We start from the raw sequence: 20,161 nt of genomic DNA on the forward strand, positions 1-20,161 counted from the left end.
TCCTTCACTGCCAAAGCAATGGGGCAGAGCGTCGCTCTGCGTGGTGGTTGCATTGCTCTGCGATGGGTTTTCCGCGCCCCCCCCCCCACCCCCTCTGGCAGCAGAGGGTGTTTAAGCGCTTGCACAGTGCAAGTGAAATGACCTTTAAAAAGTGTATGAATGTAAATGTGATGCAGACATTTTTTTTTAATTCTCTAAATTATTTTAAGAAGAAGAAGAAGAAAAAAAAAAAAAACGATTTTCTGTTTGAAACCAAATGTTAAATATATTCTTCGGATTTGTGCCTGACAGGAGGCAGGGTTTTATATTGTTTCCTATTTTAACTAGCCTTCTAAACCAGAACACTATTTTGAAACCGGTACTGCAAAGTAAACCAGCCCTTCGTACTTCACGTATGTAGTGTATTTAAAAAACTAAGTTGTACTGTACTAATACGAATATTTACTTTAGTGAAACAAAGATGGCTTATTTTGCAATAAATCTAATTTTTTTTTTTTTTTATTATTATTATTATTATTGTTTTGTTACGTTAACTTACAAAATGTTGTCGTTTTCGGTGTTAAGTGATGTTTTTATATGGACCTCTTAAATGAGTTTTATTTTTTATTATTGAGGTGGAGTGAAACTGTATCAGCACTACAAGTATTTGTGACACTATTAAGGGAAAGTTCAATGAAACTTTCACCAAATATGCCTTACAAGAGAATATTTCTTTACAAACCAGCTCTAATATCTGCAGTGCTTTTAGCAACAATTGTGTAGCAAGTGGTTAAATCAGCCAGGTAGCAAAGATGCAGTTCATAAGTATCTAAAGTTTGCCGTTCTTTAATTTTCTGTCCATTAATCCATTTTCTTTTTCCATTTAGGACCCACGTCGTACTTTGAAACGGCACTAAGGCCGCGCTTATAGTGCCGGCGACGAGACGTCGCCCCAAAAAGAAATGCATTGTCGCTGCTACGTGCGCTTATAGTAAGCGCGACGTGGCGACGCGATTTTTGGACGCTGGGAAAATTTGATTTTTATGGGGCTGTCGCCTCATGTGACAGCACCTGAACCAATTAATACAACTTTCGCTAGCGGCGACGGGTGACGTCGCGGTCGTGGGCACTATACGCGCGGCCTAAGGCAGCGGTGGCCAACTCCAGTCCTCAAGGGCCACCAACAGGACAGGTTTTAAGGATATCCCTGCTTCAGCACAGGTGGCTCAGTGGCCACCTGTGCTGAAGCGAGGATATCCTTGAAACCTAACCTTCTTGCTGTCCCTTGAGGACTGGAGTTGGCCACCTCCGCTAAAGGAACTATTTAAGAAACCAAATAAAATAATTCTACATGGTCACATACCTAGATAGACACTTCTGAATGTAAACCGCACTGGTCTATGTGCGCATACGTTGGGGGCCTGATACATAGCAACAAATGTAGAGTATTTAAAAACGCTATGGGGTAAATTCTATAGACTTGGAATCTGCCATTCGGGATGCATTCAAGTCGATGGGGATTTCTGTTCGCGAATGGCCAATTCGGAGTCTGTAGAATTGACCACTATATCTTGAAACATGCATTTAAAACATGTAAGCATCAAAAACAACCCTGGGAATGCCAGAGTACTGACTAATGATTTATGGATGTATTTGGAAGCACAGTTTACATTAATCAAATATGTTTGTTTTTTTATTGATGTAGGGCCTATTGAAAGTGAAGGTCAATGTGACCTTCTACATTAGCTTTTTAGAACGACATTTGACTTCTTTGCTCTTGAACGCTTATTCACAACACTATGTATTTAGTGCCCCAATGAGTATTGCCAACTCCCTGAAAATATACTTACTGGAAGAGTTTCCTGCATGGAATTTTTTTTGGGGGGGGTGGGGGTTGGAGGGGGACTAGCACTGAAATAAGTTTATACGCTCCGTGTGCTTGTGGTTACTCCAAACTTCATATACTGTAACATGCTGATTATCAATACATTTGTTACGTACTAGAACTGAAGTATACAGCCTGCAGTTTGATTAATTTAACGGTATACTTTTAATACGCCTTTGTAGTCCCCGGAAGGGGTAAGCAAATGCTGTATTCTAGCAATTTGTACAGTCAAAACGATGAACTCATCTTGGGAGAATAACATTAGATATTCTGATTCTTTGCAACTTCATCCTTTAGTCCTTGGAATGACTAAATTGATTTAAAATGAAATAACACAGGAGTGCCAGCCCGTATAGTTGGATCACATTATTGTGTTCAAAACTGAATGTTGAAATAACGAGCCATTTCGCTTAACCCCTTTAATAATTAGATGGGTTAGCCCATCAGGGTAACATCTACAGTAGTTGCTGCATTTTGTGCATAGTGCATTGGAGCTGGCTATATCCCACTCTGTGACCCTGTGAATATCGACCTTGTGAGTCACTTATTGAGGTTTAAACACTTGACCATCGGGTCTGAGAGAGCGCTGCAAACACCTTCTTTTTTTTTTTTTTTTATAGGGAAAAATATACTAAATAAAGTTTTTTTTTTTTTTTTTTTTTTTCTCTTTTAAGCACTTGTATCTGAAGTCAAAAATGACTTTGTACAGAGATTTTAGTAGTAATTTTTATTTTGTTTATTAACAATTATCACACACTAGTTGAAGCGTTTAAACCCTAAGCTTCCAAAATAGGTACTTTTTTTCTAGTAATCTGGTGCATCTGCCATGTCTACTCCTTTTTTGCACAAACTGTTATAATTGAAGGGGGTCACCGTTGTCACTACCCTTTTCTTTCCGTATTTATTAATGGCCTAAAACCGCAGCACACCATTTTTCATTCTGAAAAGCCTTAAATCCCTTCAATGTTTATAACGTTAGTAGCACACAAGTGGCCTGACGACTGTGAGCGCTTTTATAAGCTGGAAGAATTTCTGCTCTTAGCCGTACCTTGTTTTGTAGAGACCGTCTTAATTCAAAGCTGCCAAAGCATTAGAATACGCAGTGCCTTAGATTTAACCGTAGCTGTATCGTTGGCCTGTCGCATTGAGAGACCGCACACGTTTTCAAATATTCATTATTTGTTGCCATTTCTGTCAAAAGAAGCAATCCCTTCAAAAGTGCCAGGAAACCAAAGTAACGAAAAAATAATTTAAAAGGGCATAGTTTTTTTTTTTCATTATTTTTATTAGATTTAAAGTAGCAGCCTATGTTAATCAACATTTTTATTTTCATGGGCACTGTAAGAGACGTGTGCAGAGGTATGCAAATGGAGACTGTTTTAGGGTGAAATTATATCTTGGCTTTAGTGAGCCTGTTCCTTTATCCAGGCAAAACATACAAAAACAGCAAAATAACAAACCCCTATCCCTTTTGTAAGGGCTAACTTGCTTCCCTAGACCCTATCTGCAGGACTAGAGGGATATTTCCATTACCAGCCTATCACCCCAAAGTCTCAGGAAGTACCGTAAGCAGGTGGCCCTCTGTCAGTCTCTGGCAGGTTCGTGGGTCCTCTGTGTCCCGGAAATATAGGTCTCTGGCTGTCTAGGTCCAGGCTTCTATTCTCTTCTTCGGTCAGCCCAAATATGAGCTAAGGAATCTCTCCTGTTTCTCACATCAGCCAGGTGGAGTCTGGTTGATTGCCAGTGTGCAATTAACCAGCACACTGCTGGATTTAGAGGCAGTTTATCTCAAACAGTGATAAGTCTCTGTTACAGGCTCGCTTTCCCTTTCCAATGCTGTTGTATTTTTATTTTTATACAATAGGGAAGATTCCTCTTATTTTGTAATTTGCTTTTTCCATATTGTTTTTTTTAGACAAAATTTGGACATGATTCAGTATATTACTATTAAGGACCAGATTTTTATTTTATTACGCTCCATTAAATCTGGGCAAATACTTTGTCTAAAACAAGAACGGACATTATTAGCCCTTAGTTTAAGGCTATGTCCATTACAGATGTGCGCATTTATCCAAATTCACTTTGACGACTTTTTTCAAAAGCTTGAATGAAACATTGGCAAAGTTTTCAAATTAACAACTTGAATTAATATTTCAAATAACATTTTTAAAGGACATACCCAGAAATAAGTTTTGGATTAAAGAGACTGAGAATCCCATTTTGCAAGACGTTTGACACAGGCAAGTTTTGCCTTGTTTGGAACTTAAGTTAACGATTTGCATATATGTAGTATCCACCAAGCGAATTATATGCAAAAAAAATAAATAATTGGCGTACTAAAGAATATTAGCATAGCCTTAACGTTCTGTTTCAGGGTAACGCTACGTTATCTTCAAAGCGTGTGACATTATTTCAGTCTTGGCGTTACATTCAGCCAGACACGGCTTTTGCCCTTATTTCAGTGTATGGATGGGGGTAACCGCAGATTTAGATGTAATATTGTTTCTCTGCTCTAACCTTCACAGAGTTAAAAGCAGCAATTCAATGCCAGCGATTTCTTTTGTGTGGTGTGTGTGTGTATGTATATATGTGTGTATATATACATACATACATACATACATACATACATATATTGTATGGTCCAATGGGAAGCTGTGTCACCATTGGTGCGGCTTCCTATTGGCACATGTGATGCGGGAGCTTTAAACTTTAAAGCCCAGCTTGCTCAGCCAGATCAGCTACTGGTACCTACTACAGAGTTAAGTTTCTCTGGTAATAGAGTCCCCAGAGCTGAAATTAATGGGGTTAATCTCTGGAGACCCCCTGCTTCAATGAGTGTGTATGTTTTGCAACAAAAGAAAGTCACCGGCATGGATTTCTAATTTAATTAATATAGTAAGCTTATAACCCTCATCTGCATCTCATATTCACAAACGTTCTTGCGATCTCTTTGCTTTTAACAGGATATTACTTTAGTGACTACGACATTTCCAACAACATAACGTTAGCCAAGGTTGGCGTCATGCGAAATGATCCTGGGCCTAATCTCTTAGGAGAATGATTCGTCTGGAGCATAAAAACAGAATGACCGCTGAAAACATTTAAAGTCTGCTCTGCTTTGTATACTAATTACCTTTACTTCACCATCACTTAGGAACGCTTCAGTAATTTTCTATTATTGATAAATGATTTTTGGGGCTCTCAAAATAGCCAATGCGGTAGATTTTTTTTCCCGACCTGCTTCACAGCTCTGCTCATCACTGCCGCTTTGAAATGTTGGCAACGTACATTCTCTACTACGAACGCCAACTTGGCTTCATCTTTATTGTATTGATTACGCTCTTGCTCAAAAACTTTGGAGAGACTGTTCTTTTGACAAACATTGGTTTAATTGCTGTTTTTGTTCCATACACCGCTTAAAATACAAGTTAGTCTTGTGCCTAATGCAGGGCAATATATACACTTAGTTAAGTTATAGTGGGTAAAAAAAAGTGACAAAAACCCTCCGCAGCAAAGCATATAGCAAATGGAAATATTACTGTATGCTCATTTGCATGTCTTAGACAGATTTGCAGTCCTGCTTTCACCATTATCACCCAGCATACAGTGCTTCCACTGCAGCAAGGGATTCTGGGAAGTGTCATGCAAATGAGCACACAGTGCCACCCTTTGCTTCAAAACCATATGACATGGTACCCTAAAGCTTATGCTTGCTGCATTTCACAGCTTTTGAGCACAGCCTGGGTTAAGATGCATAGCCAGTAAACCTAATATATTATATATATATATATATATATATATATATATATATATATATATATATATATATATATATATATACATATATATATATATAATATATATATATATATTATAATCTCAAGGCGCAAACAAAACCCCCACAGTTCAATAGTTTCTGTGCAAATGGTATTTGTATGCCCAAAGTTGCTTTGTTTTTTAACTTTCATGACCAAATAATTCTGCACTCTGGCTTGAACGTGCCTTTGGTTTTGAAAATTCCAGCTTAGAAAAGTGCTGCCATAATTATGGAAATTTGTAGAGACCAAAAATATTCACGTATCACCATAATGCCTTTAGTTGGAATGGATAGGGTCAAAGCTACAGGCCTCAGTTGTTTAAATGAGCACTACACTAACACCGTATACTGCATGATGTGTCAAACACGCGACTGCATTTGCATGCAATTTCTCCATTGCTGGGAGGACATTGGGGCTTATTTTATACAAGCTGAAAGTATCCTGCATTGCTCGGGAATTGTAAGAAACCCCAAATTACTGAGATTTATAAATGGATCATTTAATTTTTGTTTTAGTTAATTAAAACATTTGTATGTATTTTTTATTTATTCTAATGCTGTTGGGTGAACAATATATATTTTTTTGTTTTTGCATCAGGTGTCCAGTTCCCTTTCTGGAGCATGCAACCTAGCATTGATTAATGTGCAAAACCATGGATTTTCCCAATTCAGTCCAACTCCTCACAATTCTGAATTTGGTTAAAATCCGTGCAGTTTTGAAAAGTTGAGTCCACCATCTTGATTCAAAATGGTGTCCAATTGTATCCAAACATAGACAAAAACCTGCTCCTTGATCTCGGGAACCATCACGCAAAATGTGATTACGATATCTTAAGAGGTGTCCAAATGCATAGCGAACAGACCAACAACTTTCCTAAATATACAGTAGATTCGCCAAAGTGGCCAATTGGGTCATTTTCGTCCAAAATTCTCCATTGACTTCAATGGGTTAATTGATTCGAAAACGTCCTGATCAGCCGGACATAGAATAAGCTCCATTGATTTGCGGGCTCAGAGGTGTGTTGTACTTCCAGCTAGCAATGAAGATACTTGACATGTTAATAATTGTTTGTTCTTGTATAGCGCTGGTAGTTTTGCGCAGCGCTTTACAGAGACATTTTGCAGACACGGTCCCTGCCCCGTGGAGCTTACAATCTATGTTTTTGGTGCCTGAGGCACAGGGAGATAAAGTGACTTGCCAAAGGTCACAAGGAGCCGACACCAGAAATTGAACCAGGCTCCACTAGCTTCAAACTCGGTGCCAGTCAGTGTCTTTACTCACTGAGCCACTCCTTCGTTATACAGTAACTATTTGACCTCGTATGGCTTCTTTTCCAGTATGTGTAACGATTTTAAAAACATTATCGTGACTGGTTTTGCCCCCAATGTTTACCAAGCCTGAATGCTTAATGTCAACATGTATCTAGCATAAATATGCATCGTTTGCCTATGCTTTTTAGATTGCCTTACAGCATGGGTGGCCAACTCAGTCCTCAAGGGCCACCAACAGACCAGGTATTGGGGATATCCCTGCTTCAGCACAGGTGGCTCAGTCATTTTGATTGAGCCACCTGTGCTAAAGATGTCCTTAAAATCTGACCCGTTGGTGGCCCTTGAGGACTGGAGTTGACCACCCATGCCTTACAGTCTCAGTCAGAAGTATACTTTAAATGCAAGTCTAATAATGGTAGTAGCAATTGATCATGCTCAACCTAGTAGGGCTGGAAGTGGCTGTGAAATCTTCTAGGGTTTAAGTGATTTTAGGGGGAGAATACTTGCTAACTGATATGGGTCAAATACTTTATACCAATCCATGTTAGACCTGCGGCCTTTTCGTTGACTTTCTAACACTATACAGTATAGATAATACTTAAGTCCACAAAATGAGACTGTTTGGTATAGGATTTTTTATTCTACTGTTCAGATGACATCAGCCAAATGTACTGTAAAAAATGTACTTGTTAATATCCATATATTTTGGGGTGTTTTGGAATAGTTTGGGCTATTGTACTGCTCCCCCCTTTTTTGTATTTTGAACGGGTTAGAAAATACCAGCAAGAGACCCTGACAAATTAAGGCACCGCCACTTGGAAGTAATTCTTAATTTCGGGCTTGTTTTGCCGTTTAGTTCTCTTACTGCTGTAATACATTTCACAAGAAAATAGTTCTCACCGACAGCACACCCACTTTCCAATATATTATGCTACTAAAATGAAGGGTTATATTGTCAATACAAGTAGATGAATACAAAATAGATACTGTGATGTAAAAAAAAAAAAAAAATGAAAAAAAGATGTACTTCTACAAAGAAAAATTCCTTCCTATGGAAGTAATTTCTGATGTAAAAACATTTTGCATATATATACATACGTTTCAATATCGGCAAGTTTGATTATAATAGAAGGAACACACAGCCCTGTGATAGAAGCATATTTGTACACATATTTAATATACTGATTTTTACCAGGGCAATTCTTCCTTCCTTTCCCTCGAAAACCTGTTCACTTGGCCAAATCTCCAAGGCTAACTTTACAGCTGTATCGAAGGCGACTTTTCTCAGAAAATCCTGGAAATCATCTACCCCCACCCCCCCCCCCCCCTCCTCCTCATTTCTACACTTTACGAACTTTTCTGTTAATATTGCCTTCGTTCGCACTAAAGGCTCTAGTTACACATCTGTGGTCAGGTTTACCCTCTTGAACCATGTTTGTCTCCCTCTTGCTGTATTCTTAGAAATATTCTTTTTACCTAGCAGACCTAAAGTTCTATAAGACAAAATAAAATTCAAATGTGCCTGAGAAAAGACAAAAAGAATTTTATAACATTCAAACCTGAATAGCCTTTACTTCTTCAATTGTAGTACGTGTGTGTAAACCTGTTTTTTTTTTTGCCATGAGAATTTGTTCGCATTGTAAATGACTTAAAGGAATTCTCACTTTCTGTTTGTGTAATATGTATAAACTGGTTCTGTGACTTAATCATATTCATATACAGTACAGTATGGTCAGTGGTTCATTTTATATTGTACTGCTGCAAGTTGTGTTGAAGAAGCTGCCCTTTGACTTCTGTCTCCATTCAATTCAGAAGCAAAGCAGTTTTTACAATGCAACGTGAATGTTTATTAATGTTTTTTCATACCATTTTCAGATTTCTATCGAGGTGTTTCAGTCAAACCCTTCAGCAGTTCAAAACTTTTTTGTCTTTGTTATTGTCTTTGTGGAGGTACTGGTACCTTTTAGTTAAAAAAAAAAAAAACTGTTTCAAAGTGTTGGCTTTAAAGTGAATTTATCTTTAGAAAGATAGTAATATGAAAATTATAGGGTTTGTGTGCAGAGAATTTTTTTTAAACGGTGCTTTGTTTAAGAAAAAAAACCCATAAAAATAAAAGTGTATTCTAGCTTTTTTCGCGGTACGTGATTACTTTAATATCTATGACAGTTAAGTGCAATTATTTCATCACTCTAAAATGCTATTTTTGTGTCGGTTACTGCAGGTGTTTTAATGTCTTTGCAAAGTGACAAGATTTTGATGCCTTCTTGATAGTGGTAGACTTTTGTAGCTTTTTAGAAACTTTGTATTCATACAGTATCAATTGAAAATAAAAGACCATTAAATTGTTCTTGTTTTGTCGTGTTATTTCAATGGTAGCCCTATTTGCTATAGGAACTACTGCCCAGTCATTTGGAGCCAGAAATGTATTCTGTACCCTCTTGTTTATATTGGTTAAAGGCAGAAAAAGGAGAAAAAATAAACAAATGAGTTGCGAGGTGTCACTGAGAGATGAAAACGTTTTTAATGAACAAAATCCATACAGCAGCAGGAATAAAGTCACAAGGAAGGTTTTGCACCCTTGAATATGAATATCTTTTGCAGTACTAGCTACTTCTGTTACTGCCAATTTCCCCCTCCCAAAGTAAACACAATTCCCACCAAACAACCGCAGTGCCTAAACATCAAAGGACAACGGTACTCTTAAAGCATTGGTTAAGGACTGCGTTTACTGATAAAGAAATTAATTAACCCTGTAACATGTTTTGAGGATATGCATTGAAATCATTTTAAAAGAATACATCAAAAAGAATACATTTAAAAGAATACATTATTATACGCAATAACTATACCCTTTTCTAGTTTCACAGCTATTCATTCAGGTTAATAACCTTGAGTTTTATTACCAAACTGGGGGAATTTATCTCTCTTACAACCACACATGGCTGGGTAGGGGAACGGGGGGGGAGGGGGTGCGTTAGGGGTGGAGACTCTCCCATCCCTGTATGGCCGCCCTACACAACCATAAGGGAAACGTTCAACCCTGATGGCAAACCACAAGCCCCCGGTCCCTTAGTAGGCTCTCTACTGGACAATATAGAAAAAATTTAATTGGGCGCTCTATATAAACTGAAAAAGTGGTATACAAAGTGCAAGTGATAACTTATAAAATCCCTCTTGGTCAAACTGATCACGATTGACAGAATATCTACCGAACAAGTAGGAGACAAATCAGTTTGACAAATTTGACCTAAAATGAAAGATTATAAACTCCTTTCCTCAGCTAGAACAGAATAAATTTAGATGCCACCCGAGATAAGACTGCAAACTGAAATGGATGGAAATCCTAGTAAAGGAAACAGAAAATAAGGGGAACGTTCTGCAACAAAACACAACACAACATAACACAACAGAACAGATTAAATACGAAGAGCCTACGTCAAATACAAATACGATATTCAAAAGAAAGACGGGAGTCACAAGCACGCTATGAAACAAGGTTTTGAGTTAAATAGTCGAGATATTAGATCAAGACCAGGTATAAGTTTAAAAAAAAAAAGGGTGTCGCAGATATGTATTGAACATTAACATTATAGGATGATCTATGTACATGCAAAATGCAACAATGAAATGTATCTGTAAACACCATAATAAAGATATATATTTTTAAAAGTGCAAGTGACACAAACAAAGCAAAACAATATATTGTGAATAGGTGATCAATTATAACACAATAATATCAATACAAATGGTGAAAAAAAATGTGAATATATGGATAAATACCACCACCACTAATATATTGGGAATTAAGCGATTAATAATTGAAAAGCAGCTCATAAACCCACATGAAACCGTTGTACTTGATGGTTTTCCAGATTGGGCGAGCGCAGAGTTTTCACAAGTGCAGCATGAAAAAGATAAAAAAAACGCACAATAGTGCGACCAATAATGTATTGTGTTTTGAAAGAAGTAGATATGTGTCCGTTTCACTCACAAATGTGGAAATAGTTTAGGGCGTATCGGAGATCCAATCTCTCTCTGATGGGAGCTGTGTAGAAACTTGATCTTGCATCAATGCTTATAGACGGCACAGGATACTCCCAGATTCATAGAAAATCATTGAGAAAATTCTCAGAGTAGTATGCTGGCAAAACTTGTATTGCACAGAAAAGTATATAGGGAATACACTCACATTTTACAAATATTGTACACCCAATGTGCGGGGTCTTTTCTTTAAGCCTGGTCCCTCAGTGATGTGGCGTCTGCTACCGCCGCGTGAACCCGGAAGTGACGTCTGTACCGGGCGGCAGCAGGAGAAGAATGACGCAACTCTCCAAACAGCTGGGGCTTCAGGTAATGCACATGCGTGGTACAGCAAATGGCACAGGAACAGATTCTACGCGTTTCACTAATTGCTTCTACAGGATTCGTAATGAGTGATGGGCTATGCTGCTATATATACCCCATAAAGTCAATTGACTAATAGATACATGATTAATGGATATCACTCAATACATAGTAATATCCCCCAAAATTTGGGTAGTGGCCTATACAAAATCCTGTGATATAACACATCTGTGGACAGGGTGTAGGGTTGAGATAACCCAAAAGAAATCCTATTTGCACTCCCTTCTACTATAAATGGCTGGGAAGAATTCAATCCCTGGGTAAAAAAACCCCATACACCATATTGAAGATATATATAAAAACAGTTTATTTAACACATATGCAAAGACAACTACAGTATAAATATTAAAAGAAACAGGGAGTGGGTGCAGGGAGTGGGTAAGTAGTATAGTTATATATAGTGTGCTGTGATGAAACAGCTATAATTAATGTATGTATAACCTGTCTGTCGTCTGCAACAGTACTAGCATGATTGAACACATACTGCTAGTACCGTTGCAGACGACAGACAGGTTATACATACATTAATGATAGCTGTTTCATCACAGCACACTATATATAACTATACTACTCTACCCACTCCCTGCACCCACTCCCTGTTTCTTTTAATATTTATAGTTGTCTTTGCATATGTGTTAAATAAACTGTTTTTATATATATCTTCAATATGGTGTATGGGGTTTTTTTACCCAGGGATTGAGTTCTTCCCAGCCATTTATAGTAGAAGGGAGTGCAAATAGGATTTCTTTTGGGTTATCTCAACCCTACACCCTGTCCACTCATACTTACCTCCCGTATGCACCCCTATCTAAATGTACATACCCTTGATAACCTTTTGGTGAGCGACAATACAACCCTTCTCAATATAACACATCTGGCAAGCACAATTAATTTTATACACTTATACATTTATTAATGGGTACTAAAATATATTTATAAAACGACGCATACATAAAAAACGGCGCATACTGTATGTAAAAATAGGGGAGGCAAATGCCTAAAAGAGGAAGAGCGAGTAATGAATAAACATTGACAAAGTTGAGACATTAGGGGGTCTGACGTAGCAGCATTAGGATCTAAGAAGCCATTTTGTTTGACTATTTTAGTCCCCCATCTTGTCTTGTCTTTGTAAGTTTTTATGTCATCTTTCTATGTGAAGAGATCTGTGTGAACGAACGTGTGAAACAGAGAATGGAATGTTTTCGCTCCTAGCTGATTTTATTGATCTTTCCTCATCCAATCAGCTCCAAATGAAAGTGTAAACAGGCCAGAAGTTATGAGAAGCTTTGTTAGCAGTCTAAGATAAGCTCAGAGTTTTACAGTGAAACTGTTTCTCATACTAATATGCCAGGTGGCTGAACAGACACATCACATTTAACCCCATAATGATTTTTAGCTTCCGTAAATTTATCCAGTATTATTATGTATTACAAGATTGTCATTTTAGTTGACGCACACTTACATCATTTGTTATGTATTGCAAACTTACATCAGTTTTAGTATTGTTATGTATTACAAAATGATGTCATATTTAGCAACGTGCAAGCCCCCCCATAAAGGGGTGGAGCGTTAGTTTTTAGGGTATAAATATATGGCATACCGTGTTATCTGGGAGAGAGCTTTTTGTTTTGAAGCTGTCTCCACTGTGTGCACTCTGAATAAACTCATTTGATAACTGAATTTTTGTTGTAAAATTTTTACAGCTTTAACAACATATAAAAGTAAAATTAGTTAAAAAAAAAAAAAAAAACACCAATGTCTATATCGACATTTAATCCTTTGGGCACTAGTGTTGGTAATCTGTGAATCCAGAATGTTTCTCTTCTGGCTAATTAGATCAAACGATTGCCCTCTCTCCAATCAATGGGTTCCTGCTCAATACCTATATATTTTAAATATTTGAGGTCAGATTTATGATGGAGTAAAAAATGTTTTGACACTGAATGTGTTAATAGACCCTTCCTAATATTACCCAGATGTTCTAAAATACTAATTCTTAAAGGTTGGCCGGTACGGCCTACATATTGCAGGTTGCAAGTACATTCAAGCATGTAAACCACACATGGACTCATACAATTTATATAACCTTCTATATCAAATTGTTCATTCGTCTGATTTGACTGAAAGTGTTTTTTTCTGGATTCTTATATATACACATGCTTTGCACATTACACATCCATAAAAACCTTTCAGTTTATTTAGCCAATTTTGTATTTGATTTGTTTTTTTCTTCAATGCTGTTGGTGCTAATTTGCTCTTGAGATTGGGGGCTCTACTGAAAATTACACTCAGTCTAGTAGGTAGATGGTCTTTTAATATGGGGTAATTTTCCAATATATGCCAATGCTTAGATATGTTTATACATTTTTTTTAGCGTCCTTGTTGTACTCTGTGATAAATGACATTAAATCCATTCAACTCATTTTTCTGTGTTTTATTTATAGGTTTAATCAATTCACTTCTTTGTATACTGTCTGTTTTCTCAATAGCTTCATTTATTGTTCGGTCAGTATAATTCCTCTCTTTAAATTTATTTATTCAAATATTAGACTGCTCCCTATATGCTTCATCATCTGTGCAATTACGTTTAATTCGTCGTAGTTGCCCATAAGGGATATTTGTAATCGAATTGGGATCGTGGCAACTTGATTCTAGAATATAGTTATTAGAATCTACCATTTTAAAATGTCTTTGTATTTAGCTTGTTGTCCTCAACATACAATAATAGAAATTCAACCTGCAATTTACTTACATTATGAGTGAATTTAATATTCATATCATTATTATTTATATGACTTAAAAAAAATCCAATGATAATTGATCTCCCTGCCAGATGAACACTACATCATCAGTGAAGCTCCACCATGTTGTAGGGAAATAGAGCTGGCAGACTCAATGCTGACTGTTGGCAGGAATAACCAGGCAAGAGGAAATATAAACAGAAATTACCTCTGTGGTCCCGCTCATTATCACAGTCTGTTCCCGTTTGCCGGTCCTAGCGTGGTGCACGCAGTAGGTAACATCCAGCTCCATCCTCTAGAGCCGTCTGCAAGAGAGTCTGCTGTCATCTGACCCCTTGTACCTATCAGTAACTTATAATTATTAGGTCTGATCAGCGTTTATTACCGGACTCTAGAGAGGCTACCTGTGATTTTGATCTCTGCATTAAAACACCACCAGTACACAGAGGCTATAACTGGATACGGTCTTTTGAACCGTGCCTCAGGGCGTTCTCCGTTAGCACACTTTGTGCTTGCCCTCTGCAGAGCTCACACACTATTCAGCTACGCATCCCACCATTACATACATGAGGCTATAACTGGATACGGTCTTCGAACCGTGCCTCAGGGCGTTTCCGATAGCACACTTTGTGCTTGCCCTTTACAGAGCCTACACACTATTCAGCTACGCATCCCACTACTACATGCATATGGTGGTTGAGTTTCCATTTTTATGATGATCATCTTTGTTGCGTTGTTAATGTTTTCACCATGTTTTGTTTATTTGTTGTACACACCGCTTAAGTGGACTAGGGACATCATCCAGATATATACCATCTGTCCATTCGGTGTAAGATAATCACCCTTCCAGACTTAGCTTCAATGACCTATACCATTTTAGGTTCATTGAATTATTGATAAAAGGATTTCCATACGGCTTATGGGCCGTCGATTCTGGTATTATAGTAATGGGGATTGTCTGAGCGACACAGTTCCACATTAAGGTGTTGTCATACTTATATCTCCTCTCAAGTGAGGACGATTTTGTTTGGTTTGCCTACTAGGGGCTGGCCCTGGATTATATATACCATGCCCCTCTATACAATCCTATTTTAAACCTTCTCTTGTGATTAAAAGGTTTTTAAATACACTCATTATCATCAATCACTGGCCAATCCGAGTGCATTCAAGGAGGATCTTTTTCTCTTTTTTTCAGTTATCTGGAACGAAGCCAGAAACACCGGAGGGGATTGGCGTACAGCCAAAAAAGCCAAAACAGCACTCACAACTTACCGGGTAAGGGCAGGTTAAAGATGGTTTAATGAAACTACATAAAAAACATAAAGAGAACACAAAACAAAAAGGGGGTTCTCCCACGCGTTTCACGTGTTTCAAGACGAAAGCGCTACGATAGCATGAAACGCGTGGGAGGAGAACCCCCTTTTTGTTTTGTGTTCCCTTTATGTTTTTGTATGTAGTTTCATTAAACCATTTTTAACCTGCCCTTACCTGGTGAGTTGTGAGTGCTGTTTTGGCTTTTTTGGCTGTCTGCCAATCCCCTCTGGTGTTTCTGATAAATAATTTGTCATGTTGTATTTTGTACCTTGTACAGGTTGTTCTCCTGCAGGATGTGATAAAGAAAAATTCAAGGCGCTAATGTGTTTAAATATAATTATATTGGTGTATATTTTGCTGCCCAAGTAAAAATTGGGGGCTCTCACTTCCCCCAAAAATGTGCTCAGAAAGAAAGGAAGATACACTTAGGCGCATAAATATATTACTGATGGTTTAATGTGATGATAATGGTGCCCAAGTTTCCCACAGAATCTACAGTATTATTACATAAAATACAGTTTATTAGAATAAAAGATAAAAATAATAAAATGTACAATCAAAAAGATCCTATTTAAGGATCTAGCATAAGATTGGACCCCTTATTTGATTAAGCTTAATCAACCCCAGTTGTGTGTACATACTATCTATTGATATACTGTATATCAAAGTAAGAAAATCCGGACTTGAACTAAAACAATTCTGTAACCATATGGTTAATGTTGAAAATTGGCTGATATTTTCTAAATATAGAAACAATATACAGTTAGGTCCAGAAATAATTGGACACTGATACAAGTTTTGTTATTTCGGCTGTGTACCAAAATAAATTCAAGTTACAGTTAAATAATGAATACGGGCTTAAAGTGCAGTCTATCCGCTTTAATTTGAGGGTATTCACATCCAAATTGGAGGAAGGGTTTAGGAATTACATCTCTTTAATATGTAGCCCCCTCTTTTTCAAGGGTCCAAAAGTAATTGGACAATTGACTCAAAAGCTGGTTCATGGACAGGTGTGGGGCTATTCCTTCGTTATTTCATCATTAATTATGCAGGTAAAAGGTCTGGAGTTGATTCCAGGTGTGACATTCACATTTGGAAGCTGTTGCTGTGAACCCACAACATGCGGTCAAAGGAGCTCTCAATGCAAGTGAAACAGGGCATCCTTAAGCTGCAAAAAAAAAATGAAAATCCATCAAAGAGATAGCAAGAACATTAGGAGTGGCCAAATGAACAGTTTGGTACATTCTGAGAAAAAAAGAACGCACTGGTGAGCTCTGCAACACAAAAAGGCCTTGACGTCCACGGAAGACGACAGTGGTGGATGATCATAGGATCCTTTCCATGGTAAAGAAAAACCCCTTCACAACATCCAGCCAAGTGAAGAACACTCTCCAGGAGGTAGGCATATCATTATCCAAGTCTAACATAAAGAGAAGACTTCACGAGAGCAAATACAGAGGGTTCACCACAAGGTGCAAACCATTCAAAAGCCTCAAAAATAGAAAGGCCAGATTAGACTTTGCCAAACGATATCTAAAAAACTCAGCCCAGTTCTGGAACAGCATTCTTTGGACAGATGAAACTAAGATCAACCTATACAAGAATGATGGGAAGAAAAAAGTATGTAGAAGGCTTGGAATTGCTCATGATCTGAAGCATACCACATCATCTGTAAAACACGGTGGAGGCAGTGTGATGGCATGGGCATACATGGCTTACAATGGCACTGGGTCACTAGTGTTTATTGATGATGTGACAGAAGACAGAAGCAGCCCGATGAATTCTGAAGTGTATAGGGATATATTGTCTGCTCAGATTCAGCCAAATTCAGCAAAGTTGATTGGACGGCGCTTCACTTTACAGATGTTCAATGACCCAAAACATACTGTGAAAGCAACCCATGAGTTTTTTAAGGCAAAGAAGTGGAATATTCTGCAATGGCAGAGTCAATCATCTGATCTCAACCCGATCGAGCATGCATTTCACTTGCTGAAGACAAAACTTAAGGCAGAAAGAACCACGAACAAACAACAACTGAAGACAGCTGCAGTAAAGGCCTGGCAAAGCATCACAAAGGAGGAAACCCAGCGTTTGGTGATGTCCATGCGTTCCAGACATCAAGCAGTCATTGCCTGCAAAGGATTCTCGACAAAGTATTAAAAATGAAGATTTTATTTATGATTGTGTTAATTTGTCCAATTACATTTGAGCCCCTGAAATAAGAGGACTGTGTATGAAAATGGTTGCAATTCCTAAACGTTTCATACGATATTTTTTTTCAACCCCTTGAATTAAAGCTGAAAGTTTGCACTTCTATTGCATCTCGGTTGTTTCATTACAAATCCATTGTGGTGGCATACAGAGCCAAAATTATGAAAATTGTGTCAGTGTCCAATTATTTCCGGACCTAACTGTATCACAGTCAATTGGTAAGTATCTTATCCTTTTTGTAGATGCAAAAGATTTTGTTATATGGTAATGGAGTCTCGGTAGTGTACACAATGGTTTTTTGTTTGTTTGGAATGAGCCTTATATGTTTCTCAGAGTCAATATGTGTTGTTAGCTTTTTGAAGCTTGGTTCCTCTTCACTTGGGTATATGTATGTTCATCTTCTGCGTCTTTATGCTGGACTATTCACAATTTCCCGTGAATGATGTTATGTACACATAGATGTTAGTGCAGTAAATACACTGCTGTGTAGGAGTGATGGTGCTGGTAACTTTGTTGCCCGAGTGATGACAACGCACATACGAAATCAGAGCCCGTAAGTAAGTCTGCAACAAAGTTTCCGGCACCGTATTGTTATAACTCTGTGCCCAGGACATACTGGAAAACGAGAGGTAACTCTCAATGTATTACTTCCTGGTTAAAACATTTTTTATAAATAAATAGGTAAGCACCTACAAAGACTATTGGGGTTTATTGGAATATAATGAACTAATAAACTCCCAAAGTAATGTATATAAATATAAATAAGCCGATCCATAATAAAACAAGATCCACAATTCATATCACAATCCCAGTGGTTGATCCATAGAGCCCATGTACAATGACATGAAACCGAAAACAGACCACGAATATAATAATATTGTTGTATAAGATGTCAATGGTCTATTTATATGAAATATATTCAAGTTCACAGTGGTTATATATACTCCGTGGATGTGATGTACTCTATCCCTTTTGTGGGCATTTTGTCTTTGTTTTGTTTCTGTTTCATGTCATTGTACAGTACGTGGGATCAACCACTTAAAGTAAGCTACATACATGGATACATTTGTACATTCATTGTCCTTGTGAATATTCTAGATTGTTGTGCACTTTATTGTTTTATCACTAGCCCTTTATCTTAACTTTTATTTATTTATTTTTCTAAAAAAATTCTCTCCTATATTAAATTAGATCTTACTTTGACATAGTTATTACCTAAATTCTGCCGGTCCATTAGGACAGTCTTATAAAACATTTCCCAGTGAAAGTTATTACCTTTCAGCTCTCATCAATCCCACACATATCAATGGGCAGTAACTCCTTATATTAGATTGCTATGATGACTACATTATTTGTATTTCTTTTGAGGATAATACGTTTTCTATTTCGACGTTCTTCCTTTCTCTAAATCTGATCCCGCTTTCAAAGTACAGCCTCAAACCCAGACAATTGGCTGTAAAAGTTAACAGCAGGGGTGGCCCACATTCCTTTTTTTAAGGTTATCCCTGCCTCAGCACAGGTGGCTCATTAAGTGATTCAGTCAGAATTACTGAACCATTGAGCCACCTGTGCTAAGACAGGGGAATATTTGCTCATTAAATGGGTGCAAATAAATGTCCCACCTTTCAATATATATAAAATAATCCACGGTCCGGTTATTTTCTCAATTTATTCTGAGACGGTAGAAAACATCTTTCACGGCATCATTTCAGTTGGGTACATCATTCAGGCATATAGAATGTAGTTATAGGGTGGAGAATCTTTAGCTTATTAGTTCTTAGCTTGGGTGTTACATGATTCTGAATTCTTTAAATCCAGATACACTCTTTATAGATTTCAACAATACGTTTCTCTCACTGTCGGCCAAAATATTCTTAGTTAATGATCAACATTAGAACACTGTTCCTTACTTTACGCTTTCTTTACTTTAGACTTTGACTTAGTGACAAAACAAGGACTAAGTAAATATAGTTAATCCTATGTTCCTTATCTTTTAAGACCCATCTCTATTGTATTGTCTTTCTAAGTATTTAACTAACCTTTGATTCCAAACTCTTGACCATGTACTATTCAATTCAGCAGCCATTAAACATAACGGGGTGTGAGTGTGAAGAACACACAGAGAGATCCCCAAAAGGGCGCACTGCAGACCTGAGTAGTATTAAATCATGGTCCTGAAGTGCGCAGACATACAACATATAAATGTATTAGAACACTAGCTGATATACCCGGCGTTGCCCGGGCGTGGAAGGGCAGGGGGCATGGAGTGGAAGGGGGGGCAAAGGGCAGGGAGGGGGGGGGGAGCAAAGGGCAGGGAGGGAGGGGGGGGGGCAAAGGGCAGGGAGGGGGGGGGCAAAGGGCAGGGAGGGGAGGGGGGGGGGGCAAAGGGCAGGGAGGGGGGGGGGGGCAAAGGGCAGGGAGGGGGGGGGCAAAGGGCAGGGAGGGGGGGGGCAAAGGGCAGGGAGGGGGGGGGGGCAAAGGGCAGGGAGGGGGGGGGGCAAAGGGCAGGGAGGGGGGGGCAAAGGGCAGGGAGGGGGG

The 20,161-nt window shown here is 38.1% G+C and overlaps 1 protein-coding gene across 14 annotated transcripts in view; it reads left to right on the forward strand.

The window, feature by feature from the left end:
* The window catches only part of TEAD1 (TEA domain transcription factor 1), a 186,837-nt gene extending 177,537 nt beyond the window's left edge, over window positions 1–9,300 (forward strand). For all 14 annotated transcript variants that reach the window (XM_075567139.1, XM_075567141.1, XM_075567140.1 and 11 more), the window contains one exon: window positions 1–9,300. This exon is cut by the window's left edge and continues 577 nt beyond it. The gene's annotated coding sequence lies outside the window, so the exon portion shown is untranslated.
* The last annotated feature ends 10,861 nt before the right edge of the window (window positions 9,301–20,161 follow it).

The sequence above is a fragment of the Ascaphus truei genome, chromosome 12 (assembly GCF_040206685.1).
Source record: "Ascaphus truei isolate aAscTru1 chromosome 12, aAscTru1.hap1, whole genome shotgun sequence".
Taxonomy (NCBI): Eukaryota; Metazoa; Chordata; class Amphibia; order Anura; family Ascaphidae; genus Ascaphus; species Ascaphus truei.